The 24865-nt window shown below is 40.3% G+C and overlaps 1 long non-coding RNA gene across 2 annotated transcripts in view; it reads left to right on the top strand.

Moving 5' to 3' along the window:
* Positions 1-741: 741 nt before the first annotated feature.
* LOC143686113 (uncharacterized) overlaps positions 742-24865 on the top strand; it is a 33681-nt gene continuing 9557 nt past the window's right edge. Inside the window, exon 1 of one of the 2 annotated variants that reach the window (XR_013176909.1) lies at positions 742-893. This is a non-coding gene — a long non-coding RNA (uncharacterized LOC143686113). Of the gene's footprint in view, positions 974-24865 lie in introns of both variants that reach the window. The other variant, XR_013176908.1, reaches the window with a different exon arrangement.

Raw genomic sequence — 24865 nt, 5'->3', positions numbered from 1 at the left:
GAAAGGATTCAGTCCCAAACTCAGAGGCTGGTAGGGAGATGGCCTCAGGTACAGAGGGACTCATGTGCTCCAGTCTCTACCTGACTGTCTGACTTCAGTTCATAGACAGTTTTACCATCTACCCTCTCCAAGTCACCCCTGAGAGATGCTATCCTTCAAGCAGCATGTGAGGCTTGAGGTTTCAGACTCCTGTTCTCTGGAGCTGACAGCAGGGCATGGATGCTGGTGCAGTGGAAGACAGAGCAGATGCCATCAGGGTCATGCAGTTGAGAGATAAGGGTGCATGAAGGGCCCGAGGGGGTCACTGGTGTGATGGGGGAGGGCTAGTGAGGGCATTGGTCTGGGAGGAGAAAGTGAGATTTCCAAAGTGTGGAGGAGAAAGGGGAGTGTACGGCTAAACTTTTTCCTTTGTTTAAAAGAAAACCCACTACCCACTCAAGCCCGCTTAATAAAATGGTCTGTTATTGGAAGGTTGCAACAGAGATACTCATGCACCTCCAACAATTGACATCAGAGCAGAGCTGGGCCACCACGGTGAGACAGATGTGGTTGTACTACTCCATGCCCATTTCCTTTCTGGAAAACCCAGTCCTGTCCAGGCACTGGACATGCATGTGCTTAGGGGGGTGGGGCCTCACAGTCCTAGCAGGAGCTTTGTTTAGTCAAAGTTGAATATGGTGATTCCACTGATGTCATAGTAGCTTTAGGGATGGACCTGTGATTCAACCCTGGCCAATCAGATGCAAAGATAAGTATGATGGGGCGGGGAAATAGAGGCTCACTGAAAAATAGCTTTTCTATGACTAAAAAGAGACATAACAATTCTGCCCTGACGGAGTAATGGATATCAGACTTGCCCTCCTGCCATATATACAACTACTAATTTGGAGAACGTGAGTAAAGCAGTTGTTTTCGAGTTTTGGACAGCAGATGGTACAAGGCTAAGATTCATGACAGAATGAAGACATACAAGGTAAGCCTAGCCATCTTCAGCTAGGCTTTCTGCTTGGGAGCTCTCCAAACTGAAGCATGGAGATGTGAAGCATAAACAAAGAGCCATGGTATCACTGGGTAGTTAAAAAAAAAAGAGATCAGAGTTCAGGGTTGCTATGGAAGCTGGTATTTACAGGGCGGAGTGGAGGGAACTATGCACAGAAGGAGCCTCCCACATTGGCATGGAGTTTTTGACCAAATACTAACTTGTGATGCACAGACAACTCTATGTGAAGCCTAACATGAAACAACATTAGAGGGTTATGAGCTTAATAGTGATTCCATAGCCTGCACAGTGCTGGGAGACCCTGAAGCTCTAACCAACCACGTGGGAACACAATACTGAGCACCCAGAGAATTTAACTGAGACTCTTAGGAAGACTATGCCCTAGGAATAGGGATACTCTAGCTTTAGCGTAAGAGCTACTTTTCTAACAATTTAAGCCGTAACTGAATTGAGCCAGTTACCAGAAAGCTAAATATCTTTCAGAACAAAACTCAACACCCTCTAAATAAAGAACAAAATAAACCATACTACAATAATGTAGTGACAACAATAGTTGACATAAATAAAAAATTACTAGATATACAAAGCAGGAAAATGTGACAAAATACATAAGAGAAAGAATAAATCATTAGAAACAGATCCAGAGATAACACAGGTACTGGAAGTAGCAGACATGATCTTTAAAACAGCTTTTATAAATAATGTTCCAGGATTTTTAAATGAAAAGATACACATAGTGAATGAACAGATGGGAAATCTCAGAGAAATGGAAACTATATATTTTTAAAAACCTAATGGAAATCCTAGAACTTAAAAATAAAATATCTGTGGCCTCTTGCCCCTCACCTCTTTCTTTGTGAGAGTGCTGCATGTTCCTTCTCTGCATGTCTACTTAATACATTTTCTGCCTGCTTACTCTATGCTGAATTCTTTCTCACTGCCCAACCAAGAACCTAAACCTTAAACTGGCACCATATTTTGGTGAGCCAGCCAGGAGACACTTCTCTCTAACGGTCTGGAGTGGTAAGTCCTGGCTATTGACCGGGAGGCCTGACTGGGTGCTTTCCCTTTTAGTTCTTGCTTGGCTCATTGTTATCCTTTCCTATGTCGTTTTGCAATTCTGTGCCTCTAGGAATCTAGGGACTATGTTCTTTCCCTCCCACCCCCACCCCAGGACATATCTTGGTTTACTGTGAGTCCTCTGCCTTCCTTCTCAGAGTTGAGTGGAACCCATCTCTAAGCCATGCAGATCCAAGGAGGCTCAGAGGATGGATGGAATCTGACTGAGGGCTTCTCCCCACATTGTGCAGGAGTCCAATGGAAGCCGAATCAAGTCCCCCATTTCTTTCTCTCTCTTGCTTTCCTTAGTCTCCAAGATTTCCCTCCGGGGTCCACCTCTTTATCCTCACTTGCCTGAAAGCATTTCCTTGTCCTTCAGACACTTCTTCCTGTTGGATTACATCCTCTTTTCATTTCTTCAACAGAGGTTCTCTCCCCTGCCTCCATCAGAGCCTCTGTTTTTCTCTCCTTTGCCTGGGTTTCAATGCCTCCTGAGACGTTCCATCTTTTGTTACACACTATTCTGGGCCAAGGATTCCTGTACCAAAGTAGGTGTTTCTGACATTCTAGGGAGTCACCACTGGTCTGTGCCCAAGGAGATTAAGTACTGTCCACAGGAAGTGTCTCCCTTCCGGGCCTTGATTGTTTAGTCTCTATTGAGGCTCATTCTGACAGATTATAAATCTTCCCTTTCTCCTAGAGCATGTTCAGTTTTTAGTCCTCAGGAAATAGGAAACTGGAGGACAAAGGTACTCCCGGAACTTTGTCCTGGACTTCTCTCAGTGAGGGAGGGCCCCCATCTCAGGAGCACAGGTCTAAACATCACCTGGGGAGAAAGGCCCCCAGGACGCCTGGTGGCATGCCCCAGGGAGGCCTGGCAACTTTACCTCTTGTGTTCCCAAGAGATTGGACCAGAAGAGAGGAAAGGCTCCTTGAGAGCATTGTCCTGGAATTCTTCTAGGTGAGGCTTGGGAAACTCCAGAAGCACAGATCCAGACACCTGTCAGGAAGGGTGTCCCAGGGATGCCCAGCGACTTTTTTTTTATCTGTGTTCTCAAGGCACTGGGCCGGTGGAGAAGCTGAACAGGGTTTGAGTCCCTGACCCCTTGAGAGCGTTGTCCTGGAATTCTTCTGGGCAAGGGCGGGGTTCAAGTTTCTAGCCTAACCCCCTCGAAGCATAGGTCCAGACATCTCTCAAGAAAGGTTTTCCAGGGATGCCTGGTGACTTTACTTCCCATGTTCCCAAGACATTAAGTTGGTAGAGAGGCTGTAAGCTCATCTATTTCTTTTTCCATACAAAGTGGGAAATGCCAACAGTCAATACAAGAAAAAGATGGGGAAGCAAGGTCCTCCAATGGAACTCTCAATTCCAATACTGTCCTCCAGTCTGTAAAAGACAGGGAAAGGTATCAGAAATTCCCTATGCCCAGATGTTTATGGCTCTCTATCAAGACAAGGACATGAGAAGGACTTGTTGTCACTTATGTTATACCCATGTCTCAATTTCCATTAGAGGAGAAAATCTTCTTGATAATCCCCTTTTAAAACTTACTGGCTAAAAGCATGAGAAAATGTGCCACCAAGCCAGTTAATTATAATAAACTAAGGAAAATCACGCAGGAGAAAGAGGAAAGCTTGGCCCTATTCCAGGGGAGGTTAGTGGAAGCCCTAAAGAGGTATACTCATGCAAACCCAGACTCCAGGAAGGTCAGATTTTGCTGGGCACCTATTTCATCAGCCAGTCTGCCCCTGACATTTGGAGAAAGCTGCACAAGCTCTCCATGGGCCCACAAACTCCCACTAGTGACCTTTTAGAAAATGCCATTTCTGCCTTTTTATCAGGACAAGGCCGAGGAGGAGGAGAATGCACTGAGAAGTAAGCAGAAGACCAGAGAACAGGCTCAGCTTATTGCAGCTGCTGTTAAAAGTACCCTGTCCCTCTTGAAGAGATACAGACTGTGCAACAGGACTAGATACAAAAACTCAAAAATGGACAGCACAATAATACCTAATTGTAAAGTAATCATGCTAAAACACTGAATGAAGCTGCATCTGAGCTAAAAAAAAAAAAAAAAAAGTACCCTGTCCCCTCAAGGTCAGTCGCATCATGGCTTCAAGCTGTTAGGTCCACATAAGGCTCAGAGGCAGACTGACCACAGGTGAAGGAATTCATTCAGCCTCCAGCATGGTGGGGGTCTGAAGTCAGACTTCAGTCTGCCTGGGAGAGCAGTTAGAGGATCTTTTATATCTGAGGGATTGAGTTGGGGGATAAACGACATGTGGATTTGGCAGGCATGGGAAATGGGTTTTCGTTGGTTGGGTTGGAAGTGGGGGTCCAAGCCAGAAGTTGGGAGCCCTTCATTGGTGGGGTTTAACATTTAAATGCTGCTATAGTTTTGGCGGGGTTGTAACTGCTGGAGTACTGAGCGAGGAGGTTTATTATAGGGATGCGACTACTTGAGGGCAGACGTTGGATCAATGAGTTATTGCAGAAATGTGGTCTGCAACTGCTGTGTGGAACCATATGTTAAAGGGCTAGCCATATCATGAGAGTTGGGGCAGGGGGGCGGTTTGAGGATCCCAGGGAATTCTAACACAAGCAAGCCCCAAGGGCTTTGCTTCAATTGTGGATCAGAGGGCCACTGGCAGAGAAGGTGCCAGAAACTTGAAACAACCCTCAACCCACTAGGGTCATGCTGCAGGTGTCACCAACATGGACAGTGACACACTGTCTCCTGAATGGGGGGCAGGACAGCCCCTTGAGCCATGCCAATGCAAGCAAAAAAGACTGAGGGTGCCCAAGGCCATGCACGGCTCTGCTGTCTTCGCATCTGACCATCAACCTAGAGGCCCCCCTAGTGACACTTGACAGCATAACTGGACAAAGGCCATCGATTCTTTTGTGCAATGTGCTCAAATGACCAATTCCCAAGACACCAGGGTTTCAAAGAGAGAAAAAATGTATTACTAAGCCTGTAATAGGAGAGCAGATGGCCTATGGCCCCCAAATCTGTCTCTCTGAGGTTAAGGAGTTCAAGGTTTTTAAGGATTTTAGCAAGGGGAGATGAGGTCATTACAATTTCAAATTTTAAACAAAAAGGACTTCTGGGAACATGGCCGAGTAGAGTGGCATGAGATTAGCCCTGCTCCATGGAAAGATTGGAGTGGGGACAGGAGGGCGACTGAGGTGGCAATTCAGGAGTGTGGCTGACCTGGGAGAGCCTTCTGCACCACATAGGGCAGCCCTGGCTGCAGAGGTCAAGGAACTGAGAGGCAGAAAGCTGGAGCCTGGTGCAGAGGTGTGGAGTCACAGAGCCCGCAGGAGTGCATGGACTGGAACACAGGACTAGGAAGTAAGCAGGCCACGTTCCTTGGGTGCTCTACCCTCACCAGTGCAGCCCCAAGACCGGCAACTCACTCCACACCCCACGCACCTGAACCCCATCACCTGCTCCCATCCCCCACACTCCAGGCGCCCCCCCCACCCCACCAGACCCCAGTGCATGTACCTGCTCCCCACCCCCACCCCAAATGCAGCCCAACCCACCTCTCCTGCACCCCTCCCAAGCACTATCTCCCCCTCCCTGCTCCCTGCAGGCTATTGCGAGAACATAAAGGCTGCAGGCACTAACCTCCATACCTAAAGCAACCCCTGCCCCCTGCCCATAGTGTCGCACAGCCTCACCCTGCCCTCCCTGAGCTCAGCACATCCCTTTACCGCATTCCCAGGCCCACGTATGCATACAGGCCCCCAATCACGTCATTCAGCTCTGGGAACTGCACTTTACAGTAGTCCTACCATGCATGTGCACAGCCATCAACCTCACTTTCCAGTTCTGAGAAAGTGCCAACCTGTGCAGCCAGGTCACATCTGCCCCCAATCCATGAAGATATGATGCTGACCTGCTGCCATAGCACACAGCTCTATGCACACAAAGGGCCCCGTGCCTTAGACCAGCACACACCAGGGTTATACCACCCAGACCAGTGCACCCGCACAGCTACATCCTTCCTGGCCACTGGGCACTCACGTTTACAAGAATCAGTGTAACATCCAACCTGTGCCCATACCTGCCCTGAAACAAATCGCCATACTGAGTGCTCCACCCCATGCCCTGCTCCCTGCTGTACAACCATCCCACAAACACAATGCCTTAGACTACTGAAAGAAATCAACTCCCAAAGTAAATCAGTCAAGATATTTACATGCACTTCTGGGCCAAGATGGTGGCTTAACAATGTGCACATTTTAGTTCATCCTCCAGAACAACTACTAAATAACCAGACACAGTACAGAACAGCTCCTGGGGCCACATCAGGGACCGGACACACAGCGTACCCCAATCTGGACCAGCTGGACTGGCTTCGAGCCCCTCCAGAACCGTGAGTTCTCCAAGCTGTGGTGGCTGGTACCCCTCCCCCACAGGCTGCTTCCCAGAGGGGAAAGGAAAGAGACTTTACCAGCAGCAGGGGCTGAGCCCAGCCAAACGCCAATTGTGGAATTAATCAACAAATTCTGAGCACTAAAAATAGACCCCCAGCTCAGGTGAACCTTGTCAAAGTGGAGGTTGCTCATTTTTGCCCCAGCACCAAGGGGGCAGGGCTGATGGCAAAAAGAAAAAAAAAGAAGGAAACAGAGGTTTTTGTGGCTGTGTTTCTACAAAGCCTTGACTGCCTTTGCATACAGCAGCAGGGCTCCTCAGGCTAAAACTGCCCCAGGTATAGGCAGAAACAAACTCATTTTAGGGCTTGTCTGGAGCCTGTGCCTTCCCCAGAGGAGGGGTAAAGCCCAACTAAGGTGAATTCTCTCAAGGAATTCAGACACCAGGGCTTGGTAATTTGAAGCCATTAAAACCAGCCCACAACCGCTCCTCAGTTTCCACCATGCCCCCAGCCAAAGTTAAAGGTACCGCATCATCTTATGCTGGTGGGACCTGCAGGCAGACAAGCACCACATACTGGGCAGGATAAGAAAAACAGAGTCCAGAGACTTCACAGGAAAGTCTTTCAACCTGCTGGGTCTCACCCTCAGGGAAAACCTCCTGATAGGAGGCCAGTTTGGTCTGGGAAAATCCGGCTGCGGTCTATAATACCTAAGTAGACCCTCCTAAGTGTTGGGAGGAAAAGGCACCATACAAGCAGGGCAAGAAACAAGAAAACAAGAACTGAAAAATTATCCTCTTTTCAACAAAACTTAAGCTAGAGGTCCAGATAAAGCTGAATCGAATGTCAAAGAACAGATAGACAACAAATTCATCCAGCAAGAAAACCCTAGGTAAAAGAAGTGCAAGCAATCTCCAGAATAAACTAATTAAGGTAATTAAATGCCTAGACACCAGCAAAAAATAAAAAATTACACTAGGAAAATTGAAGATATGACCCAGTCAAAGGAACAAACCAACAATTCAAATGAGATACAGGAACTGAAACATTTAATTCAGAATATACGAACAGACATGGAAAACCTCATTGAAAACCAAATCGACGAATTGAAGGAGGATATAAAGAAGGCAAGGAATGAACAAAAAGAAGAAATTGAAAGTGTGAAAAAACAAATCACAGAACTTATGGGGATGAAAGGCACAGTAGAAGAGATAAAAAAACAATGGAAACCTACAATGGTAGATTTTGAGAGACAGAACATAGGATTTCTGAACTGGAGGATGGAACATCTGAAATCCGGCAAGAAAAATAAAATATAGGGAAAAAATGGAAAAATATGAGCAGGAACTCAGGGAACTGAAAGACAATATCAAGTGCATGAATATACGTGTTGTGGGTGTCCCAGAAGGAGAAGAGAAAGGAAAAGGAGGAGAAAAACCAATGGAGGAAATTATGATTGAAAATTTCCCAACTCTTATGAAAGACTTAAAATTACAGATCCAAGAAGTGCAGCATACCCCAAAGAGAATAGATGCAAAAAAATGTAATCCAAGACACTTACTAATCACAATGTCAGAGGTCAAAGAGAAAGAGAGAATCTTGAAAGCATCAAGAGAAAAGCAATCCATCACATACAAGGGGAGTCCAATAAGACTATATGTAGATTTCTCAGCAGAAACCATGGAGGCGAGAAGACAGTGGGATGATATATTTAAATTATTAAAAGAGAAAAACTGCCAAACAAGAATTCTACATCCAGCAAAATTGTCGTTCAAAAATGAGGGAGAAATTAAAACATTTTCAGACACAAAATCACTGAGAGAATTTGTGACCAAGAGACCAGCTCTGCAAGAAATACTAAAGGGAGCATTAGAGACAGATATGAAAAGACAGAAGAGAGAGGTGTGGAGAAGAGTGTAGAAAGGAAGACTATGAGTAAAGGTAAAAGGAAGGAAAATTAGATATGACAGATAAAATCCAAAGGGCAAAATGGTAGAAGAAAGTATTACCCATGCAATAATAATACTAAATGTTAATGGATTAAACTCCCCAATCAAAAGACATAGACTGGCAGAATGGATTAAAAAACAAGACCCATCTATATGCTCTCTCTACTCAAAGGACATGAGAGCAAGGACACAAACAGACATTTGCACACCAATGTTCATAGCAGCATTATTTACAATGACCAAGAGATGGAAACAGCCAAAATGTCCATCAATGGACGGGTGGCTAAACAAACTGTGGCATATATATATGATGGAATATTATGCAGCTGTAAGACAGAATAAAGTTATGAAGTATGTAACAACATGAATGGACCTTAAGGACATTACGCTGAGTGTGATTAGCCAAAAACCAAAGGACAAATACTGTATGGTCTCACTGATATGAACTGACATTAGTGAATAAACTTGGAATATTTTGTTGGTAACAGAGACCATCAGAACATAGAAATAGGGTAAGATATTGGGAAACTGGAGCTGAAGGGATACACATTGTGCAACAGGAATGAATATAAAAACTCAGAAATGGACAGCACAACACTACCTAACTGTAATACAATTATGTTAAAACACTGAATGAAGCTGAATGTGAGAATGATACAGGGAGGAGGGCTGGGGGCATAAATGAAATCACAAAGAAAGATAGATGATAAAGATTGAGATGGTATAATCTAGGAATGCCTAGAGTGTATAAAGATAATGACTAAATGTACAAATTTAAAAATGTTTTTGCATGAGGAAGAACAAAGGAATGTCATTACTGCAGGGTGCTGAAAATAGATGTTAATTAATACTTTAAAATTTCAACTTATGTGTGAGACTAAATAAAAAAATGTTTATTTGTTACAAAATTTATATTTTGACTAAGGCATCTCCTAACATAACTTATGTAGATAGTTGGTTGAACAACATAAGTACATGGAACCTTGGATAGGACATTAGATTTTATTGGTTTGTCCAGAGTGAAGCCCTGATGAATCCCAGAGTGATTTGATCAATTAGTGGAAAAGTATTTGCAAAGTCCCCTTTGGGGAATGGTGAGAACGGAGGAAAATTCAACCTCCCTAAGTTGAATTATTAATATTCTCACAAGCAGTACAGACAACCAAAATTATATACTGAGCCCCAGTCTTGGGGTTTGTTCACATGAAACTTAACCCCACAAAGGATAGGTCAAGCCTACTTAAAATTAAGCCTAAGAGTCACCCCCAAGAGAATCTCTTTTGTTGCTCAAATATGGCCTCTGTCTCCAGCCAATACAACAAACAAAGTCACCATCCTCCCCCTGTCTATATGGGACATGACTCCCAGGGGTGTGGACCTTCCTGGCAATGTGGAACAGAAATCCTAGAATGAGCTGAGACTCAGCATCAAGGGATTGAGAAAACCTTCTCAACCAAAAGGGGGAAGAGTGAAATGAGACAAAGTGTCAATGGCTGTGAGATTCCAAGCAGAGTGGAGAGGTTATCCTGGAGGTTATTCTTACGCATTAAGTACATGTCACCTTGTTATCCAAGATGTAATGGAGAGGCTGGAAGTCAACTGCCTGAAAATGTAGAGCTGTGTTCCAGTAGCCATGTTTCTTGATGATGATTGTATAATGATATAGCTTTCATAATGTGACTGTGTGATTGTGAAAACCTTGTGTCTGATGCTTCTTTTATCTACCTTGTCAACAGATGAGTAGAACATATGGAATAAAAATAAATAATAGGGGGAACAAATGCTAAAATAAATTCAGTTTGAAATGCTAGTGATCAATGCTAGTGATCAATGAAAGGGAGGGGTAAGGGGTATGGTATGTAAAATTATTTTTTTCTTTTTCTGTTTTTGTTTTATTTTTCTGTTGTCTTTTTATTTCTTTTTCTGAATTGATGAAAATGTTCTAAGAAATGATCATGATGATGAATATGCAACTATGTGATGACATTGTGAATTACTGATTATATATGCGGAACGGAATGAGCGTGTATTAAGGATGTTTGCGTTTCTTTCTTGTAATTTTTTTTAATTAATAAAAAATTATATAAAAAGAATGTTCATGTTTGTACAACGAACATTTATTTGGTCAATAAAAATGCATATTATAAAACAACAAAAAAAGATATTTACATGCAACAAAAACAGCAGAAGATCACTAAGCATATCACAATGCAGACAGATATAGTGCTGCCTAATGACCAAATTAAAACACCAGAGGAGAAACAGACATTGGAACAACTAATCAAAGATGTTCATACAACTCTATTTAATAAAATAAGTGGGACTGCAAATGACATAAAAGAGATCAAGAAGACAGTAGAAGAGTATAAAGAGGAATTTGAAAGAATAAATAGAAAAATTGCAGAAATCACAGAGATTAAAGCCTCTGTTGACCAAATAAAAAACATACTAGAGGCACACAACACCAGATTTGAAGAGACAGAAGAAAGAATAAGTGATAGAGAGGACAGGATAATTGACTTCAAAGATTCAAAACAGTAAATGGCAAAAAAGATGGAAAAAATTCAATGGGAACTCAGGGAAATGATAGACAAAACAAAGTACACAAATATAAGAATCATTGGTGTCACAGAAGGAGAAAAGAGGAGTAAATGGCTAGGAAGAGTAGTTGAGGATATAATGGGGGAAAACTTCCCAACCCTCACAAAGGACATAAATATACAAGTCAAAGAAGCCCAAAGAACTCCAAACAGAATAAATCCAAATAGGCCTTCCCCAAGACATACTAATCAGTCTGTCAAATGTTGAGGAGAAGCAGAAAATCCTGAAGGCAGCAATAGAAAAACAATCTACTCTACACAAGGGACATCAAATAAGACTGAGCTCAGACTACCCAGCTAGCACTCTGGAGGTGAGAAGGCAGTGCTATGATACATTCAAGATCCTAAAAGAGAAAGACTTCCAGCCAAGAATTCTGTACCTAGCCAAATTGTCCTTCAGAACTGAGGGAGAGATTAAAGTTTTCACAGACAAAGAAGTCCTGAAAGAATTTGTCAACAAGAGACAGGCCCTACAAGAAATACTAAAAGGAGTTCTGCCAGCTGAGAAAAAAAAAGACAGGAGAGGGAGGTCTGGAGAAGGGCACAGAATTGAAGAGTACAACTAAGGGTAATTTAAAGAATACAAAGAGAAAGAGGGAAAAGAATATACAGATCTGACAAATAAAATAAAAATGATAAGATGGTGGAATCAAGAAACATCTTTTCAGTAATAACTCTGAATGTTACCAGACTAAATTTACCAATTAAAAGATACAGATTGGCAGAATGGATTAAGAAACATAATCCAGCTATATGCTGCTTACAGGGGACTCATCTTAGACACAAGGATACAAATAGATTGAAAGTGAAAGGATGGAAGAAGATTTTCCATGCAAGTTGTAACCAAAAGAAAGTAGGAGTAGATACACTAATATCGGACAAAATAGACTTTAAATGTAAAGACACCACAAGAGACAAAGAAGGACACTATATAGTAATTAAAGGGTTAATTCTCCAAGAAGATATAACAATCACGAATGTTTATGCTCCCAATCAAGGAGATCCAAAGTACATGAGACAGACATTGGCAAAACTGAACGGAGCAATAGATGTTTCAACAGTAATAGCAGGAGACTTCAATACATCACTCTCCTCTATAGATAGAACAACCAGACAGAAGATCAATAAGGAAATAGAGAAGTTAAATAACTTGATGACCTAACAGACATATGTAGGTCACAAGGTCACAGCACAAGGTTATACATTCTTCTCTAGTGCTCATGGAACATTCTCCAGGACAGATCACATGCTTGGGCACAAAACTGGCCTTTAAAAATTTTTAAATATTTAAATCATTCACAGCACTTGCTCTGATCACAGTGGGATGAAGCTGCATCTAAATATCACTAAAGAACAAGAACATTCACAAATATAAGGAGATTAAATAACACGCTCTTCAACAACCAGTGGGTCAAAGAAGAAATTGCTAGAGAAATCAGTAGCTATCTGAAGATGAGTGAAAATGAGAATACAACTTACCAGAACTTATGGATGTGGCAAAGGCTGTGCTGAGGAAAATTTATTGCCATAAATGCCTATATTAAAAAACAAGAAAGAGTAAAAAATGAGGACTTAACAGGACACCTGGAGGAACTTGAGAAAGAACAGAAAACTAGCCCCAAAGCAAATATGAGATGAGAAATAACAAAGAGTAAAGCAGAGATAAATGAATGGTAGAACAAAAGAATAATAGAAAGAATCAATAAAACCAAAAGTTGATTCTTTGAGAAAATCAATAAAATTGATGGGCCACTAGCAAGCCTGACAAAGAAAAAAAGAGAGAGGATGAAAATAAGCAAAATTAGAAAAGAGAAGGGGTGCATTACCATAGACCCTGAAGAAATAAAATAGATTATTAAAGGATATTATATGCCAACAAATTAGACAACTTAGATGAAATGGACAAATTCCTGGAGACACACAAACAAACTACTCTAACTCAAGAAGAAATAGAAGATCTCAACAAACCAATCACAAGTAAAGAGATTCAATCAGTCATCAAAAATCTTCCTACAATGAAAAGCCCAGGGCCAGGTGACTTCACAGGGGAATTTCATCAAACATTCCAGAAAGAATTAACACCAATCCTGCTCAAACTTTTCCAAGAAGTTGAGGAAAAAGGAACTCTACCTAACTCATTTTATGAAGCTAATATCATTTTAATACAAAAATGGGATAAAGATGCTATAAGAAAGGAAACCTACAGGTTCCTTGATTTTGATAAGACCCCCAATACCTCCCTAATGAACATAGATGCAAAAATTCTCAATAAAATATTAGCAAATCGAATCTAACAGCACTATAAGGGAATTATACACCATGACCAAGTGGGGTTTATATCAGGAATGCAAGGATGGGTCAACACAAGAAAATCAGTTAATGTAATACAGCACATTAACAAATCAAAAGGGAAAAATCACATGATTATCTCAATTGATGCTGAAAAATCATTCAACAAAATTCAGCATCCTTTTCTGATAAAAACACTCCAAAAGATGGGAATCAAAGGTAACTAACTCAATATGATAAAAGGAATATATGAAAAACCAATAGCCAGCATCATACTCAATGGAGAGAGACTGAAAGCCTTCCCCCTAAGATCAGGTAGAAGACAAGGATGCCCACTGTCACCACTATTATTCAACACTGTGCTGTAAGTTCTAGCTAGAGCAATCAGGCAGGACAAAGAAATAAAAGGCATCCAAACTGGAAAGGAAGAGGTAAAACTCTCATTATTTGCAGATGATATGATACTATACTTGGAAGATCCTGAGAAATCTACAGCAAAGTTATTTGAACTAATAAATTCAGCAAGGTGGTGCGATATAAAATTAATGTGCAAAAATCAGTAACATTTCTATACACAAGCAATGATCTCGCTGAGGAGTCAGTTAAGGGAAAAATTCCATTCAAAATAACAACTAAAAGAATCAAATACTTAGGAATGAACTTAACTTTGGATGTTAAGGACTTGTACACAGAAAACCACACAACATTGCTAAAAAAAAAAAAAAAGGAGATCTAAATAGGTGGAAAGACATTCCCTGCTCATGGATAGGAAGTCTAAATATAGTTAAGATGTCAGTTCTCCCCAAATTGTCCTACAGATTCAACACAGTACCTATCAAAATTCCAACAACGTACTTTGAAGATTTGGAAAAGCTAACTACCAAATTCATCTGGAAGGGAAAGAGACCCTGAATAGCTGAAAGCATCCTTAAAAAGAAAAACGAAGTGGGTAGATTAACACTCCCTGACTTTAAAACCTATTATAAAGCCAAGTGGTCAAGACAGCATAGCACTGGCACAAAGTCAGAAGCACTGGCCAATGGAATCAAATTGAGAGTGCAGAAATAGACCACCAAATCTATGGTCAACTGATTTTGACAAGACCCCCAATACCTCTGAACCGAGACAAAATAGTCTTTTCAGTAATTGGGCATGGAAGAACTGGATATCAATAGCCAAGAGAATTAAAGAGGACCCCTATCTTACATCCTACACAAAAATTAACTCAAAGTGGGTCAAACACCTAAGTATAAGAACTAACACCATAAAGCTTCTAAAGGAAAATGTAGGGAAACACCTTCAAGATCTAGTAATAGGAGGTAGCTTCCTAAACTTTACACCCAAAGCACAAGCAACAAAAGAAAAAATAGATAAATAGAAACTCCTCAAAATCAAATGCTTCTGCACCTCAAAAGACTTTGTCAAAAAGGTGAAGCAGCAGCCAACTCAATGGGAGAAAATATTTGGAAATCATGTATCAGACAAAGATTTGATTTCCTGTATATACAAAGAAATCATACAACTCAACAGCAAAAGAACTAACAAACCAATTATAAAATGGGCTAAAGATATGAATAGGCATTTTTCTGAAAAGCAAATACAGATGGCTCAAAAGCACATGAAGACATGATCATTTTCACTGACTATAAGGGAAATGCAGATCAAGACTGCAATGAGATACCACCTCACACCTATAAGAATGGCTGCTATTTGTGTTTCTTGAATATGATTGTATAATGATATAGATTTTGTAATGTGACTGTGTGATTGTGGAAAAAAAAAAAGAAATCCTCAGCAATGATGTAGAGTAACAATACTATCCATTTTGAGCACTTAGAATCTTCTGGGTAATGTGATAAGTACTTTACACGCAATATCACATTTCATTTCACTCTCTAGATAAATGTTTCATCTCCAAAAAAAAGAATGTCTGCTATTAAACAAACAGGAAACTATAAATGTTCAAGAGGATGTGGAGAAACCGGGACACTTATGCACTGCTGGTGGGAATGTATAATTGTGCAGCCACTATGGAAGACTGTCTGGCAGTTCCTTAGGAAACTAAATATCAAGCTGCCCTATGACCCAGCAATACCACTAGTTGGTATATACCCAGAAGAGCTGAAAGCAATGACACAAACAGACATTTGCACACTAATGTTCATACCGGCATTATTCACAATCACCAAAAGATGGAAACAAACCAAATGTCCATCAATAGACAAGTGGATCAACAAAATGTGGTATATACATATGATGGAATATTATGCAGCAGTAAGACAAAAAGACATCTTGAAGCACATGGCAAGATGGATGAGTCTTGTGAAATTAGCCAGACACAAAAGATAGATACTGTATGATTCCACTTTTATGACCAGCATAAAGGTTTAATCAGAGGCTTATAATAGAGAATATAGGGGACTTAGAGATACATAGAAACTAGAGATGGGTGAACCGTTAGCTAATGAGGTTGAACTCCAGTGTAAGAGAGTAGATAGAACGAAGGTAATTCTCTAGTGTGTCTAGAAGTAATATTACCAAATTGAAGATGAACAAGATTGAAAGGGGTTGTATAGACCTACATGTCCCACTGACTCACAGTAGAAATATGAATGAGTTCTCATAAGAATTATTTCAAAGATATGACTCTTGTATAAAGAGTGTTTGCATATAGGGTACAGGGGGAAAACTGCTATTGCATGCTATGAGCTATGTTCAAAAGGAAACCATCAGGGCAGGCCACGGTGGCTCAGCAGGCAAGGATGCTTGCCTGCCATGACAGAGGACCCGGGTTCGATTCCTGGTGCCTGCCCATGTTAAAAAAAAAAAACAAAAGAAACCATCAGCACTGCCACAGCAACAGCAGAGGTAAGTGACGGGGTGAGGGACAAAAAGGAGCTTTAGATTTCCTTTTTGGCGAGGATGTATTTATCGGTTTTCTGTCTCTTGGGAACAATGAAATTGTCTAAACTTGAGAACGTTGATGGACTGTGGACTTTGGGCCCTTTACATGATGCTTGATGAATGCAGGTGGCTGAAGGATGCACTGATGGAGAAGTAGGTTGGCAAATGATGGTGTATACTTATGAATGAAGGTTGTGCTGCTACGAAAAGGAACAGTGTTGTGAGGCATGCAATGGTGTGAATGAACCTGTGGGACATCTGGTGAGACAAAATAAGCCAGAAACAAAAAAACAACAATGGTGTGGTCACCTTTAGAAAATGCTTGTAAGAATACAGGGTCCTAGATTGTAAGCTTTTAGACATACACATTAAGTCTGAAGTGGTGATTATTATTACTGGATTTTGAGAGGTTGCTTTATATATATATATATAACATGATATTTAGACATAAGAATGAAACCGAACAGGTTGGAGATAAAGTAATTCAGAACATAGGGGTAAGGAAGACAGTGTCTATATTTTAGAACTACACATATTTTTGAGACCAATGGAAGAAAGGTTTATTTGATCTGGAACCGAAATTTTCTGTAGTGCATAATTTAATTCAACCTATCTGTAAAGCTCACCTGAACAACTGAAACACAGGAAGCACAGAATAAGAAAGAGGTCCTTTAATCCTGTATAGATTATTGTAATGCCTAGTAACATCCTACAGTATATTAAGCAGATAATCAAATGTATTGGCAAAGTCTCCTGAGGGAGAGGAGAAAAAATATAGAACTATTAAACCTTACCATCAGGGAATTCCCTGATACTGTGTCAAGCTTTGAGGATATCCAAATCAATAGGCCATGCCCTCGATAATGAGGCTTACTCTTGTGAAGTTTATGTAGGTAGCAGAGAAGCTTAGACTGCCTATAGGCATGCCTGAGAGTTACTTCTGTAGGACCTCTGTTGTTGCTCAGATGTCGCCTCAGTCTCTCTAAGCCCAACTCTGCAAGTGAAATCATTGCCCTCCCCCATAAGTGGGACATGACATCCAGGGGTAAAAGTTTTCCTGGCGACATGCAAGATGACTCCCAGGGATGAATCCAGACCTGGCACCATGTGATCAACAATTCCATCCTGACCAAAAAGCAGGAAAAGAAGTGTAATTAATAAAGTATCAGTGACAGAGAGAGTTCAAATAGACTCAAGAGGCTACTCTGGAGGTTGCTCTTATGCAAGCTTCAGGTAGACCTGGCTACCTGTCATAACCTACCAGGACCATTTCAGCCAATCCTAAAGAACACCTAGGGCAATATATAAGATTCCACAAGGGCTCCAGGCACTAGAGTAACTTGCCAGAAACCTACAACCTCCAGATGGGTCTCTAGTCCAGATAAGTCCTGAAACCTAGCCCAGCCTCTCCAGAACTCTTCAGATAGTTCCATCTCCCTACCCCATATTAGTGACAGACCCTTCCAATATCAAAAATTTAGAATTGCCATAACCCAAACAACTCCAAAGAGAGGTATGGAAAGATCAAAGGTGATGGTGGAATTATACATAGAAGATAGACTTAACAAATGAATATGAATCAATATGAATCATTAAATTGACATCTCTTTTAGTCTCCGGTATTTTAGAGCAGCTAGAAGTAAAAACCTAAAATTGTGAAACTAACCCATATCAAGCTCCGAAATATGTTGTACAACTAATTGTGGTGCTGTGCTTTGAAATTTATAGCTTTTTGTATATATGTTATTGTTCACAAAAAAAGAAGGGAAAAAAAGTTGATTGTGATGATAAAACAGTATTTAACCTCTCTAGTCTACTCTATTCTGGAGCAACTAGAAGGAAAAACATGAAAGGATCATATGGTAGTCCATAACAAACTCTGGGATCTGTCCTGTAACCACTTGTTGAAGACTGCTTTGAAAACTACTACTTTTTTATTGCTTTGCTTTGTATATATATTATACTATACAATAAAATGTGATGCAAATGTTCTAGAAAATTAAAAAAAATTTAAACAGAAAATGAGGCAGTGCTATCATTGTAAGCAGAAAGGAGGGGAGGCAAGTTGTCTTTTCAATAGCAGAGTCCAGCGGATATAATACACAAATGTAAGGGGCTGAAACTAGTTAAGGCTGATTTCAAACTCTTCACTAGCATTAGGGCCTTTACCCTACAAGTTACTTTAAGAAAATGACTGGATGAAGGGAGTAACAGCTCTTATGGGTACAACAACACAAGGTAAGGACTTTTACAAACATTTCAGATATCAGGGCAGCTAAATGACAGTTTAGGGATTTCAAGTATTCCCCTTTGTCTACTCCAATACACTGGAAAGCAAAATAGAATAGATATATAATGACTCAGTAATCAAAATCACCCCTTAAATCCTAATTTCTTGGTTACAACAAGGTAGGTCAGATTATTGATTTCTTTTTTCTTTTTTTTCACATGGGCAGGCACCAGGAACCGAACCCGGGTCCTCAGGCATGGCAGGCAAGCATTCTTACCTGCTGAGCCACCGTGGCCCACCCAGATTATTGATTTCTTAATTAATACTAGAGTCACTTTTACTGAACTGCACTGCAGACCTACCTCCCTCAGACTTACCTAGTTAATGGGAGTTGACGGTAAAGCCAAAACTAAAACTTTCACTAGCCCTCTCCTTTATAGCCTAGAAGACAGTCTAGCATCCCATCAACTCCTCATTATCCCTGAATGCCCCACCCCACTTCCTGGGAGGGATCTTATTCACTCCCTGGGGGCCACCTTAAGACTAGTAAACAGGGCTAGTGTTTACCCTTTGTTTTCCTTAAGGTTCCTACTAGATCGAGGCCTCAGGGCAACCCAAAGGAGACCCTTGGACAAATAGACCCTTCTGTATGGGATGAAATCATCTCTGGGTAAACCCACTGAATAGCCCCTGTGTGCATTCAGGTACTTAGTCTTAGATCTTAGAAATGCATTCTTTTTTGTATCCCTCTGTGGTAGTCAGATTCAGGTGTCAACTTGGCCAGGTGAAGGTGCCTAGATCTATTGCTGTGGACATGAGCCAATGGTACGTGAACCTCATCTGTTGCTGATTTACATCTGTAGTCGGCTAGAAGGCGTGCCTACTGCAATGAATGATGTCTAATTTAATTGTCTGGAGCTTAAATGAGAGAGCTCAACATAGCACAGCCCAAGCAGCTCAGCATACCTCATCTCAGCACTTGCAACTCAGCCCAGGCCTTTGGAGATGCAGAAAGGAATCACTCCAGGGAAAGTTGTTGGAACCCAGAGGCTTGGAGAGAAGGCCAGCAGAGATCGCTCTGTCTTCCCGTGTAAGAAAGAGCCTCAGTTGAAAGTTAGTCCTCTGAAGAACTATATGTTAACTAAATAGAATCCCCCTTTATTGAAAGCCAATCTGCCTCTGGTGTGTTGCATTCCGGCAGCTAGCAAACTAGAACACCCTTTTCACCTTGACTCTCAGTACCTGATTGCTTTTGAATGACAGGGGCTTAAGGATAGGATTCCTACCCAATTCACTTGGACAGTGCTGCCCCAAGGGTTTCAAAATAGTCCCCATGTCTCTAAGAATGCCTCAGCAGCAGGCCTTACTAACCTCCAACTGTCCCAGTCTTATAGTATGTTAATTTTGTGAACAGATTCCTAGTATGAAAGTCAAAGTTTGTAGTCATTTGCTCACTGCAAGCCCTAAATGGATATAGAAAGTTGGGGAGAGTTTGAGAAAGTGAATTTTGTAGATTGTAATCAATGCTCACTAAAATTTGATAAGCTTGTCTAAGGGAGTATAATTTTGTCCTAAAATAAAAGGACTAGACAAGACCTGAATGAGTGTGTTTTCTCTTTTAAAATAATATAAATTGTTAGTCTGCTCTTAATGGAGGATTATAAAAAGTTTTTCTTGACCATCTGAGTTCTCTGTCTAGAAAATATAAGATTTTAAAAAATATATCAGATCAGAATAATATCCTTGTTGATGTTTATGTTGATCTTATTATCCTTCATTTCAGATGACAGGTCTTCTCACTCTTAAAGGAAAACTGTTACAAAGGGTTTGTTCTTTCACCTTGTAAAAGTGAGGTGCAAATACAGTTTGACATTACACAGGAAATGTTTAAGAAGTGTTACAATAATTAAAAGAGAGTTTCTATCCTCCTGTTAGGTAAATTTGCATGGGTGAAATGTTATTCATATATTTAGAGATCATATAAAATTCCTAAAAACTTGACAGTGCTCTGTCTGTGTTATATCCTGATACTGATCTGTGTGATATTAGATATTGTTAGTCATGGTTTTAGTTATTCTTAGAAAAAATTAAAGATCATAAAAACAACCTAATTTACTTGTCATTTATACTATTTTGCTCTAAAGCTTCCAAAATTTAAATTATCTGTAGCACACTATCTAATTTAACCCGTCAAATCAGCTTAGCTAAACAACCTAATTCAGCTTTATTTGACATGTAACCTAAGAAAAAAAGATTCTTAAATAAAAAAATGAACATGTTTGCAAAGTCCCTTAAGAGACTAGAGAAAAACATAGAACTATTAAACTTCCCCACCTGGGAAATTCTTGCTATTCTCTTAAGCAATAGGGGGTCCCAATAAAATAAGCTAAGCACTCAATCTTGAGGCTTGCCCTTATGAAACTTACCTCTGTAGTGGGAAAACAAAGCCCACTTATAATTAATGCCTAAGGGTCACCCGCAGAGAACCTCTTTTGTTGCCAAATTCCAAAAAAACTTGCTACCTTCCCCCCTATGTGGGACATGACTTCCAGGGATAGAAGTCTTCCTAGTGAAGTGAGACATCATTCCCAAAGATGAGCCTGGCCCGTGCATTGTAAAATTAGTTAAGCAAAAAAGGGAAATAAAATTTCAGTGGCTGAGGCATTTCAAACAGAGTGAGGAAGTCATTCTAAAAGTTACTCTTAAGCAAATTTCAGCAGCTATCGTAAACTACTGCAGTATGCCAAGCCCCAACCAACAGAATTCCCGAAAACTCTAAAGAATACCCTGATCACCACTGTGCTCCTCCTCCTGTTCAGACCCTGTATACTGCAATCTCTCACCCAGTTTGCTTCTTCCAGACTAAAAGTCTTTCAAGCAGCTCCTCCCCGCCAGAGGCTGCACTGCTGTCCCCCATGCCTGACCAGCCATCCTCATAGCACAGCCAGAGGCTTCCGTGTTCCTGCAAGTGGGAACCACGACCCACTGACAGCTTAAAATGGCTACAGAGGACAGACCAGCTGCTCAAATTCCCCTAAGATTAAGGGGAACTGGAGCTCTACGAGGGGGAAGTAGAGGCAGGATTAGAATTAGGGCAGTGGCTGACTGAGCAAAGGGCACATCCCTAGAAGTAGCCAGGCCATAAGAAGAAAGAAATCTCTGAGAAGAATTGCAATTAACGGCATCTGGGGACCTACAGACCCACTGAGTGAGCACGCAGGGGGAGTTTAGTGCTGGAGAATTACCAGCACTAAAGAGGGACATTTCATAATCAAAAGGCAGGGAGAAGGGTGGAGTCAACCAATCCCACCTGAGTGAGACATCTATGGTCAAGCACCAGCCAAGAAGAGAAAAGGGAGGGCAGTAAAATAGTTCATAAAAATTACAAAAGGAGCAAAAATCTATCAAAGCAGATTGCCTCATATTGCCTGGGCCTCTCACCCCTCACCTCTGTCTTTGTGGGAGGGTCACCTGTTCCTTCTCTGCATGGGTACTTAATAAATTTTCTGCCCATCTAAAATAGATAAATAAATAAATAAATCTGAAATGAAGAATGCACTGAATGGGCTTAACAGTAGACTAGACAGTGCAGAAAAAAGATCAGTAAACTGAAAGCAAGGTTAATAGAAACACTGTAAGTTGAAGAACACAGAGAAAAAACATGGACAAAATTAGTAGCACCTCAGTGGTTTGTGGATCAATATCAGGCAATCTAACATATGTGCTAGTAAGACATCTAGAAGGAAAGGGAAGAGAGAATGGGACAGATAAAACATCTGAAAGAAAAGAGGCTGAAAATTTCAAATATGATGAAAAATATCAAGTGACAAATCCAAGCATCTCAATAGACCCCAAACAGGATAAACAGAAAGCAAACCACCTCCAGGCATATCAGAGTCAAATTGCTGTGAACCAAAGATAAAGAAAAAATCTTAAAACCAAACAGAAGTGGGGAAAAAGGCACATTACGTATAGGGAAACCATAAGCATCACCAGTGGCTTCTTATCAGAAAAATTAGAAGCCAGTGAACAAAGGAATAACATCTTTAAAGTACTGAAAGAAACAGTTGCTACCTGAGAGTTCTATAATCAGTGAAAATGCCATTCAAAAATAAAGTGAAATAAAGATATTTTTGGATAAACAAAAGCTGGGAATTAATCACCGGCAATTTTTATTATATATTAATGTCAAAGGAATTTCTTAAAGCAACAGGGAAATGATACCAGATGGTAAATTGGATTTACACAAAGGAATGAAGAATGTCTGAAATGGTAAATATAAGGAAAACTATATAAGACATTTTACTATTTTCTTAATTTCTTGGAATGCAATTGACTCAAGCAAAAATTAATGAAAATACATTGCGGAGTTTAAACATAAAATATGTGAAAGTAAATTTTAAAATATTTTTATATGGTTTTAAATGGAAATAGAATGTTTTTTCATTACACATGAAGTGGTATGATAAATTTCAAGGTAACCTGTTTTCAGTTAAGGATAAATATTGTAATCTCAAAAGCAACCACTAAAACAACCCAAAGAGTCAGTAGAGGAAATAAAGTGGAATACTAAGAAATACCATGGTAAGTCAAAGTAAGGCAGGAAAGGAGGGAAAAAAAGACAAATGAGGTAAGTAAAAATAAATAAAACAACAGGAGACTTAAATCCAAACTATCAACAATTACATTACATACAAATGATCTAAGTGTTCCAATTAAAAGGCAGAGATTGCCAGAGTAGCAAATTTTAAAAAGGACACAAAATATATGTTCTCTGCAAGAGATATACCTTAAATACAAACACAAATAAGCAAAGTAAAAGGATGGAAAATATATATAAAGCATAAGAAACATAAGAAAATCAGAGTAGCTATATTAATATCAGACAAAGTGGACTGCAAGACAAGGAGAACTACCAGCACTAAAGAGGGACATTTCATAATCAAAAAAGGGTAGTTGATCAAAAGGATATAAAAGTCCCAAGTGTATATGAGCCTAAAAACAGAGTTTCAAAATGTATGAAGGAGGGCGGGCCGCGGTGGCTCAGCGGGCAAGAGTGCTTGCCTGCCGTGCCGGAGGACCCCGGTTCGATTCCCGGCCCCAGCCCATGTAAAAAACAAACAAACAAACAAAATATAATAAAAACAAGAAAATGTTTAAAGATGTTTCCCTTCCTTCTACCCTTCCTTCCTTCTCTGTCTTTCCTTCCTTTAAAAAAAAAAAAAAAAAAAAATGTATGAAGGAAAACTGGCAAAACTAAAGGGAGAATAGATAATTTAAAAATTATAGTTGTAGTCTCAGTAATTGATTTTTTATTGTAGAATAAATTGGTAAAGATATAGAATATTGGAATAAATTGACCAAGGGTTTAAGTTCAGTGGCATTTAAAGTACACTACACTTGAAAACTGTAAATATATATTCTTTCAATGTGCACATAAAATGTTTCCTATGATAGAACATATGTTAGGATGTAAAACAAGTCTTAATAAATTTCAAAGGTTGAAACATAATGGGATATTCTATTTTAATCTCCAAAATAGGATTAAATAAAAAAACCAATAGAGAAAAATTATCTGATCACATTAGAATGGGGGAAAAAAAACAAAAACCAAAACAAAAAACTTGGAAAAATTAATGTTGCCAAAGTTACAAGCAAGTAATCCACATAAATTGTTGGTGAGAGTATAAAATTGTAAAACAGGGATTTCTGCTTCTAGTTGTGATGGTGTAACGGGTATTGAATTTACCCCTCCCACCTTAAACAATTAGGAAACAGGACAAAATATATTAAACAACTATGCTCAAGTTAGAAAGCTTATCATAGTGAATCCCTGATGGAAGGAAAACAAATGAAGTGAGCCCTGGCATTGCCCTAGTTTACTGCCTAAAGAGCATTTCCATGTCTCATTGCAGGGAAGGGGAATCCGAACAGCCAGACAGACAGTCTCACTGGCTTGAAGAGACAGCATTCACAGTTTGGAGATGCCAAACAGCCAGAGTTTATCTAGCAAAACACCAAAAGGAAGGCACTGCCTAGAGAGAGACCTCCAGGAATCTGCAGAGGAGCTTCCGAGACCCTTTGAGCGCTGCTCTGTGCATGTGTGCATGGTAACCAGCTGCAGCAGGAAAAGAATCACCAAAAAGTGGTACACAGAACACCCCCTTATGCCCACCCAGGGCTGGGAATTGCCCACCTTCCACCAGAAAAAGTGAAAGCACTTCCTACTACGTGGGGCAACCAGCAGCATTGCCTTCAGGGAAATTTGGAACCAAGTTAACCCTAGAGTAAACATTATTCTGGATCTACTCTATCAAACTCAAAATCTATCCCCCCAAAAGACCAAAGTGATTTTAAGTAACTTAACTGTGGTCTAGACCAAGCTCTGTCCAATAATACATAAATCAATATAACAGAACAGCCTCAAATAATGTAAAATAATGTAAAATGT

Source organism: Tamandua tetradactyla, chromosome 6 (assembly GCF_023851605.1).
Source record: "Tamandua tetradactyla isolate mTamTet1 chromosome 6, mTamTet1.pri, whole genome shotgun sequence".
NCBI classification, from domain to species: domain Eukaryota; kingdom Metazoa; phylum Chordata; class Mammalia; order Pilosa; family Myrmecophagidae; genus Tamandua; species Tamandua tetradactyla.
Note: the sequence above shows the minus strand (reverse complement) of the source record. Positions and strands in the feature narration are given on the sequence as shown.